Source organism: Dipodomys spectabilis, unplaced genomic scaffold (assembly GCF_019054845.1).
Source record: "Dipodomys spectabilis isolate Male_0828 unplaced genomic scaffold, ASM1905484v1 ptg000230l, whole genome shotgun sequence".
In the NCBI taxonomy this organism is placed as follows: Eukaryota; Metazoa; Chordata; class Mammalia; order Rodentia; family Heteromyidae; genus Dipodomys; species Dipodomys spectabilis.
The window spans coordinates 1607904-1617838 of NW_024870907.1; positions in this window are offsets into that span (position 1 = coordinate 1607904).

The window sequence follows — 9935 nt, forward strand, 5'->3', positions numbered from 1 at the left end:
TGAGATCTGAGGATCACAGTTCAAAGCCAGCCCGGACAGGAAAGACCATGAGACTCTTATCTTCAATAAACCACCAAAAAACCTGAAGTGGCGCTGTGGCTCAAGTGGTACAGCGCTAGCCTTGAGCTGAAGAGCTCAGGACGGTGCCCAAGGCCCAGAGTTCGAGCTACATGACCGACAAAAAAAAAGAAAAGACATTGGAAAGAAGATTTACCTTGAGAATAAATAAGGTAAAATGGCAACTAGAGAAACCTTGCAAACACCACTTTAACCAAACAGTCCAGACTGATATCCATCACAGCCTCCAGAAGACGTGGGAAGGATGCAGCATCATGGTCCAAACAGCAATTCAGTTATGGGGGAACTTCAGAGAAACCTGTCCTGATTGGGGGCTTTGCTCTCTATAGGAGAACATCAAGACAGCAAACTTTGTATGTTACACTACTGTGTCATGTTAAAGTATTTCTATGCATTATATATACTGGTAATATACATGCTATTATAAGATAATATTGGTCTCTTGTCCCATTTCCTGGCATACAACTTCTTAAAAATCTTTGGAGGATGGGGCTTGGAAGGTGGCTCAGTGGTAGAGCGCTTGCCTTGCATGCCTGAGGCCCTGGGTTCGATTCCTCAGCACCATATAAGCAAAAAGAAAAAAAAAAGCTGGAAGTGGCGCTGTGGCTCAAGTTGTAGAGCGCTAGCCTTGAGCTGAAGAGCTGAGGGACAGCGCCCAGGCCCCATGACCAGACCCAAAAAAATAAAAAATAAAAAAAATAAAAATAAATCTTTGGAGGACACCCAGCTGTTATCTGCTGCATAACTGGTTGCTTATGTGGGAGAAAATCCCCACACATCTGGGGTCAATGAAATAATCTATGTTGACTGCTGGGTAAAAGAAAGAAAAGTAATTTGCTTTTTCCTCTGTATTCTCAGATGAGGAGACTGTTCTTATACTTTAAAAAAAAAAAAGCTGAAGGGCTGGGAAGGTGGCTCAGTGGTAGAGCGCTTGCCTTGCATGCCTGAGGCCCTGGGTTCGATTCCTCAGCACCACATAAGCAAAAAGAAAAAAGCCAGAAGTGGTGCTGTGGCCCAAGTGGTAGAGGGCTAGCCTTGAGCTGAAGAGCAGAAGGACAGCGCCCAGGCCCAGAGTTCAGGCCCCACGACCGGACCCCCCCCCCAAAAAAAAAAAAAAAAACAGCTGAAATAATTAGAAACAAAGGAACATGATGTCTGCCACTTTACTATCAAATTATTGTTTTTATTTTATACTTTATTTAGTTTTTGTGCCAGCCCTAGGGCTTGAACTCAGGGTCTGGGGTTCCCTCCCTGAGCCTTTTTTGCTCAAAGTTAGCATTCTATCACTTGAGCCACAACTCCACTTCTGGCTCTTTTGGTAGTTAATTGGAGATAAGAGTTTCTCCTAGGCTGGGAAGGTGGCTCAGAAATAGAGTGCTTGCTTTGCATGCATGAGGCCCTGGGTTGGATTCCTCAGCACCACATAAGCAGAAAAAGCCAAAGTGGCGCTGTGGCTCTCAGTGATAGAGTGCTCGCCTTGAGCTGAAGAGCTGAGGGACAGTGCCCAGGCCCAGAGTTCAGGCCCCACGACCAAAATCAAAACAAAAAACAAGAGTTTCTCCTACTTAGTTGCCCTGGTTGGCTTCAAACTGTGGCCCTCAGATCTCAGCTTCTGGAGTAGCTAGGATTACAAACATGAGCTACAAACACCCCTGACTAGTACCAGAAAAAAAAAACAAAAAAAACTTTTAGCACTATATAAGTAGCATGTGTTAATTGTGAACACTTTGACTGATCTAGGACAAGATAAGTGGACAAAAAAGGAAATAGGGCCCTAAACTGATACCAAGAGATGATCTCTATCTACATATGCAGGCTACTTTTACCTCTTGCAAGTAAGTCCACACTTGCTATTGCTTTGCCTGAAATTCAGAGTTAACTGGTCATGTGACAGATCCTTAAAAACACAGCTAATTGAACCTTTACCACCACACAGGAAGTGGGCATCATTAATCCCTTTCCCACCCCAGAGAGGAGAAAACAGGAACACTCTGTTGGTTCAACTTCAGAGAGGTATCGCCTCCCCTGTCTTCTCTCCTTTTCTGCTTACAAGGCCCATATCATCCATGTTGCCCTCAGTCATCATTCTACAGAGTTAGTCTTCCCTGCATGACACCTACTTGTTGAAGGTGGCAGAGCAGTTGGTAAATAGCCCAAAGTTAGCATGTTCTTAGCAGCTCCCTCAGCCTGGGAGGGTCCCTAGGGCAGGTACTGGGCCTGGCCTGCCATAGGTATTTCATGTTATTATTATTATTATCTTTAAGTAGGTATATAGAGAGTTTCAATTCAACATTATCAGTTAATCAGTAAAATGCATCTGGATCAATGTTATTCCTTCCATCATTCTACCCCTAATTCATACTAACCTTCTACCTGGTTCCTTTTTCACATATGTACATTGAATATTATAACTAATATATTTTTTATTTTATTTTGTAGGTCGTGGGGCTTGAACTCAGGGCCTGAGCATTGTCCCTGAGCTTGCTTTTTTTTTTGTCGGTTGTGGGGCTTGAACTCTGGGCCTGGGCGCTGTCCCTCAGCTCTTCAGCTCAAGGCGAGCACTCTACCACTTGAGCTACAGCGCCACTTCCGGTTTCCTGGTGGTTTATTGGAGATAGGAGTCTCACGGTCTCTCCTGCCCGGGCTGGCTTTGAACCGTGATCCTCAGATCTCAGCCTCCTGAGTAGCTAGGATTACAGGCGTGAGCCACCAGCGCCTGGCTCAGTCCCTGAGCTTTTTTCACTCAAGGCTACCAATCTACAACTTGAGCCACAGTGCCACTTCCCGCATTTTCTGTGTATGTGATACTGAGGAATCGAACTCAGGGTTTCATGCATGCTAGGCAAGCACTCTACCACGGCCACATTCCTAGCTGTGTGTGTGTGTGTGTGTGTGTGTGTGTGTGTGTGTGTGTGTGTGAGTGTGTTTAAAGAATGTTTCTGAGAGGCTGGGTAGGTGGTTCAGTGGTAGAGCGCTTGCCTTGCATGCATGAAGCCCTGGGTTTGATTCCTCAGCACCACATAAACTGAAAAAGCCAGAAGTGGCACTATGGCTCAACTGGTAGAGCGCTAGCCTTTATCTGAAGAGCTGAGCGACAGTGCCCAGGCCCAGAGTTCAGGGCCCAGGACTGACAAAAAAAAAAAAAGAGAGAGAGAGAGAGAGAATGTTTCTGAGCAAGAAAAGCAGGCTGCCTTTGATTAGTCTGGTTTACTTAATGGAGTGTTTTAAATTCCATTCTGGTGCCTGAAAGCAAACTTAATTGCCAATTGTAAATGGAATAAATAACAATATTTATGCTGGTTTCCTGAAAAAACTACTGAGGCTGCAGACTTGCCATTTAGTGGAATCAAAACCAAAAGGCTGAAGTATGCCAGACATATGAGGAATGTGGCGAGAAATTCCCAAGGTTCAACCAGGCCCTGCCCTGGGGCCCCAGAAGAGAGATGTGTCAGCTCACCAGCCTGGCTAGGGAGCCTCTGCCAGGACCACCCCCTTCCCCCTCCTGAGACAGGGTGGCTCTGTCACCTGTGAAGGCTACTCAAACCATACCTCTCTTTACACCGGGCCTCCTGATTAGAAAACTTTTATTTTTAACCTTGGTAAATAACTGAAACCATCTAGAAGTACGTAAGAGTCTCAGGACTTGCCGGGCGCCGGTGGCTCACGCCTGTAATCCTAGCTACTCCTCAGGAGGCTGAGATCTGAGGATCATGGTTCAAAGCCAGCCTGGGCAGGAAAGTTCATGAGACTCTTATGTCCAATAAACCACTAGAAAACTGGAAGTGGTGCTGTGGCTCAAGCACAGGCGGTAGAACACTAGCCTTGAGCTGAAGAGCTGAGGGACAGTGCCCAGGCCCAGAGTTCAAGCCCCACAACCAACAAAAAAAAAGAGTCTCAGGATTCTCCTGCCTGGACTAACTTTGAATTATGATCCTCAGCTCTCAGCCTCCTGAGTAGCTAGCATCATATACATGGGCCACCAGAACCTGGCTGATGTTTTCTTTTTCTTCTTTTTCTTTTCTTTCTTTTTTTTGGTCAGTTATGGGGCTTGAACTCTGGGCCTGGGTGCTGTCCCTCAGCTCTTCAGCTCAAGGCTAGCGCTCTACCACTTGAGCCTCAGCCCTACTTCCAGCTTTTTCTGCTTATGTGGTGCTGAGGAATCGAACCCAGGGCCTCATGCATGCAAGATAAGCACTCTACCACTGAACCACTTTCCCAGCCCTCTTCTTTTTCTCTTTTTTCTTTTTTTCTTTTTCCTTCTTTTTGCCAGCCCAGGGGCTTGAACTCAGGGCCTGGGCACTGTCCCTGAGCTTCTTTGCTCAAGGATAGCACTCTACCACTTGAGCCATAGCACCACTTCCAGCTTTTTCTATTTCTGTGGTACTGAGGAATGGAACCCAGGGCTACATGCATACTAGACGAGCACTCTACCAGGAAGCCACCTTCCCAACCCTTTTTTTTTTTTTGTCAGTAGTGGTGCCTGAACTCTGGGCCTGGGCTCTGTCCCTCAGCTCTTCAGATCAAGGCTAGCGCCTATCTCTTGAGCCATGGTATCACATCTGGCTTTTTCTGTTTATGTGGTGCTCAGGGATCGAACCCAGGGCCTCATGCATGCAAGGCAAGCACTCTACCACTGAGCCACCTTCCCAGCTCAAGAGCATTTTTATTGTCTGTATTTCATCTACTGTATTACAGTTACTTGTGATTAAGTCTGTATCACATTCAAGGCTCATAGATCCTTCCTCTTTTTGACATTACTGCCACTTAGAATCTGAATTCTATGGAATGTTTTCTAGTACTGCTTGTCAGTACTAGGACTTGAACTCAGGACTTGGGCTATCCATTTTTTCAGCTTTTTTTTTGCTCAAGATTGGTGCTGTATCACTTGAGCCATACCTCTACTTCAAGCTTCTTTGTGGTTAATTGGAGATAAACATCTCATGCACTTTCCTGCCTGAGCTGGCTTTGAACCATGATTCTCAGATCTCATCCTCCTGATCACACCTCCGGCAGGTGTAAGCCACCAGTGCCCAGCTCTGTCTCAGCTTTGATAGTCCTTTTTGCTCCAAAGCCTTCCCCTTATCCCTGTTGGGATTTTGTAATAAAGAACATTGTTTTCACCATTTCTAGCAACCCAAACAGTTTAGCAAGCTGTTGTCATACTGAAGATATTAGTGGCTGGCATCCAGTTTCGTCATCTTAAATGATAGACCTACTTTCTGAAGGATGTCTCCTATTTCACCAGCAGCCTGAGAAGAATCTTGCAGACTACCACTACCAGCTAATTAATTTGAGGCAAGATGTAGTAATTTGACTTACAACAGTATCCTTATTCACAAAATGAGATTATTATTGTTCTAATGGTGCCTCATGTGATAAATTGTCAAAAGTATTTCCCTGTAAATTGCACTGGAGTGTGGGAATTGACATTTATTTAGGTGTGTGTGTGTGTGTGTGTGTGTGTGTGTGTGTGTGTGTGTGTGATGGCTTGAACTCAGGGCCTGCGTGCAGTTCCTGAGCTTTTCTGTTCAAGGGTAGCACTCAGTCACTTTGAGCCACAGCACCACTTCAGCTTCTGTAGTGGTTAATTGGACATAAGAGCCTCACAAACTTTCCTGCCTGGGCTAGCTTTGAACTGCAGTCGTCAGGTCTTAACTTTCTGAGTAGCTAGCACGACAAGTATGAACCACCAGTACCCAGCTACTTCTGGAAAGTTACTAGTTAATTGGAGATAAGTGTGTTATGGACTTCCCTGACTGGGCTGGCTTTGAACCACAGTCTTCAGATTTCAGCACCTGACTTGCTAGGATTCCAGGTGTGAGCCCTCAGAGTCTGACTTTATGTTTGCTTAATCTCAGAGTAGTGAGACAGCCACAAAAGTCAGTTCAAGAACTGAAGATTCAGGTGACTTTTGTTTTCCTTTCAAGTCTCCCTGAAAGTAGAGGTAAATGTGTCAAAAGCCATGGAAAACATCCAGATGCTGGAGTCAAAACTGACCCATTATACACTTAATTTCTGAACTTTATTTGCCTGTCTGTGAAATGGGTGTACTAAACCTAGTGCTCCAGGATTTGTGTGAAAATTAAATAAGTAAACATAACCCCAGGTTCTGTCCCTCCTGTCATGTACCACTGTGTATTTAAATGTTTAAAATAGGCTGGGTGCTGGTGGCTCACTCCTGTAATCCTAGCTACTCAGGAGGCTGAGATCTGAGGATCGCAGTTCAAAGCCTGCTCGGACAGGAAAGTTCATGAGACTCATCTCCAATTAACCACTAAAAACCGGAAGTTGAGCTGTGGCTCAACTGGTAGAGCGCTTGCCTTGAGCTGATAGAGCTGAGAGACAGCGCCCAGGCCCAGAGTTCAAGTCCTACAACTGACAAAAAAAATTTTTTTTAAATGTATTTCACAGTTGTATTCCTAGATTTTGTCTGGCACAAATGTTTCTGGAAGAGATAACATTTATAATTATATAGTCTGCCAGACTCACAGAAGATCTGCAATAAATTAAATTAAATATACATGGACACACACGTGCATAGAATAAAGCAAGAGAAAGAGGAAAAATTTAGACCGATTTCACTGGAACTTGGGTCCTCCATGAATCAATAGGCAGGAAGTGGTTATATGAGGGAACATTATTTGGAATCAGAAGCTCTGGATTCAAATCCAGCACAATCATATGGGCTCTGACGTAGCATCTTAGAAGCTTACAACTGTCACAATAACACAGATGCTAACCTTGGGGATTAACTATATGGTTAATGTCTCCTCATATCCTAGGTCCTCCTCGAGAAGCAGACTCCAATCATTTCTGGAAAGATGCCTGACAAAGAGGCTTTTTCTGATGGAATTCTAGTTTCCCTTGAACTCTTTTTTTCTGCCAGTCCTGGGGCTTGAACTCAGAGCCCAGACACTGTCCCTGAGCTTCTTTTGCTTAAGGCTAGCACTCTACCACTTGAGCCACAGTGCTACTTCTGGCTTTTTCTATTTGTATGGTACTGAGGAATGGAACCTATGGCTTCATGCATGTAAGGCAAGCACTCTACCACTAAGCTACCTTCCCAGCCTTTCCTTGAACTCTTTATTTTTTGTCAGTCATGGGCCTGAACTCTGGGACTGAGCACTGTCCCTCAGCTCTCCAGCTCAAAGCTAGTGCTCTACCACTTGAGCCACAGCACCACTTCCAGCATTTTCTGTTTATTGGTGCAAAGGAATCGAACTGAGGGTCTCATGCATGCAAGGCAAATTCTCTACCACTGAGCCACTTTCCCAGCCCCCGACTCTGGTTTTTGAGTGGTTAATTGGAGATGAGAGTCTCAAGGACTTTCCTGCCGAGGCTAGCTTTGAACCTGGATCATCAGATCTCAGCCTCCTGAGTAGCTGGGATTACAGGTGTGAGCCACCGGTGCCTGGCTCCCTTGAACTTTCTTTTTTTCTTTTTCTTTTTTTTTTTTTTGGGGGGGGGGTCGGTCATGGGGCCTGAACTCTGGGCCTGGGCCCTGTCCCTCAGCTCTTCGCCTCAAGGCTAGCGCTCTGCTCTACCACTTGAGCCACAGCGCCACTTCTGGCTTTTTTTTTTCCTGCTTATGTGGTGCTGAGGAATCAAACCCAGGGCCTCAGGCATGCAAGGCAAGCGCTCTACCACTAAGCCACCTTCCCAGCCCCTGAACTTTCTTTCTTTCTTTCTCCTTTTTTTTTTTTTTGTGGTCATGAGGCTGGAATTCTGGAACTCTGGAACTCTGTCTGGGCCTGGGCACTGTCCCTAGGCTCTTCAGCTCAAGTCTAGCAGTCTACCACTTGAGGCACAGTACCACTTCTGGCTTTATCTGCTGAGGAATCAAACCCAGGGCCTCAGGCATGCAAGGCAAGCATTCTACCACTGAGCCACCTTCCCAGCCCCTTCCCTTGAATTTTTTTTTTTTTGGGGGTCCGGTCGTGGGGCCTGAAGTCTGGGCCTGGGTGCTATCCCTCAGCTCTTCAGCTCAAGGCTAGCGGTCTACCTCTTGAGCCACAGTGTCACTTCCGGCTTTTTTCTTTTTGCTTATGTGGTGCTGAGGAATCGAACCGGCCATCAATATTGAATCAGAATCCTCATCCTTCACTGTCCTTCTAGGTAAAGTTCCATTACCCCTGGCTGTTTTCAGCAAGAATCTTTTTTTTTTTTTTGGGGGGGTCCAGTCGTACGGCCTGAACTCTGGGCCTGGGCACTGTCCCTCAGCTCTTCAGCTCAAGGCTAGTGCTCTACCACTTGAGCCACAGCACCACTTCCAGCTTTTTCTGCTTATGCGGTGCTAAGGAATCGAACCCAGAGCCTCATGCATGCAAGGCAAGCACTCTATCCACTGAGCCACCTTCCCAGCCCTTCCGGCTTTTTTCTTTTTGCTTATGTGATGCTGAGGAATCAAACCCAGGGCCTCTGGCTTGCAAGGCAAGCGCTCTACCACTGAGCCACCTTCCCAGCCCAAAGCAAGAATCTTATTAGATCAGTTCAGCCCACATCACTACTTACCTTTTTTGTTGCCTTTTAGTAATTGTCTACCCACTGACCTTCCAGTTGAGCAAGTGGAATTCTGGATGGAGTCACTGCAGTGGTTCCTACAATCACCATGTGCCCCCTCCCCATGAATGATGCCTGCCCTTCTCCTCCCCTCCCCCTTCCCCTTCTCCTTGCTGTCCCTGAGATTTTGGGCTCAAGGCTGGTGCTTTACTACTTGGGCCATAGCTCCACTTCTTTTCTTTTTGGTTGGTTGTGGGGCCTGAACTCTGGGCCTGGGCACTGTCCCTCAGCTCTTCAGCTCCAGGCTAGCTCTCTACCACTGGAGCCACAGTGCCACTTCCAGCTTTTTCTGCATATGTGGTGCTGAGGAATCAAACCCAGGGCCTCATGCATGCAAGGCAACACTCTACTACCGAGCCACCTTCCCAGCCCATAGCTCTACTTCTTCTTTGGATTTTCACTGCTTAAATTGTTACAAAGATTTATGCTCTCACTTGGTTTTTTTCCCCTCAAAGCTGGTATTCTACCACTTGAACCACAGCTCTGCTTCTAGCTTTTACCTGGTTCATTGAAGATAAGAGTCTCCTAGGGCTGGGAAGGTGGATCAGTGGTAGAGCGCTTGCCTGGCATGCATGAGGCCCTGGGTTAGATTCCTCAGCACCATATAAGCAGAAAACTCTGGAAGTGGCACTGTGGCTCAAGTGGTAGAGCACCGGCCTGGAGCTGAAGAGCTGAGGGACAGTGCCCAGGCCCAGAGTTCAAGCCCCATGACAAAAAACAAAACAAAACAAAAAGTCTTATAGACTTTCCTGCCTGGGGTGGCTTCGAATGGACACCCCCAGATCCTAACGTGGATGACAGGCAGCAGCCCCAGCGCCTGGCCTGAAGGAGAGTCATCGAGTGTTTTTTTTTCTCCTTCACCTCCCATACCTAGAAATCCCCAGCCGCAGGAGAGCTCCTGATTCTTCTCCAAGCCTCAGGCCCTCACCGTGCAAAGGGCAGAGTGCGATCAGGCTGGAGAGGAAATCATCCAAGACAGCACTTGGGCGCCTTCAGAGTTTTTGATTGGGGGGAGGGCTTTGCTCAGATGGGGAAAGAGGGGGGGCGCGGGGTTCGGCGAAAACATCCGCCTGGCACTGCAACTCTGCCCCCAAGAACAGCCCTGCACACTTTCACGGAGCAGAAAGGTGCCTTCGGAGCTGGCGCGGTGCCTGGGAACGGAGCGGGGCGGGGGGGGGGGGGGGGTCTGCACCCCTCTCCCCGCCCCCCCGCCCCGCCCCCAGGTGCGCCGCCCACCGCGGCGGGCGCGGCCCGGCGCCGAGCCGCGCGCTCTAGGACCCGCCGAGGCCCGGCTGCGG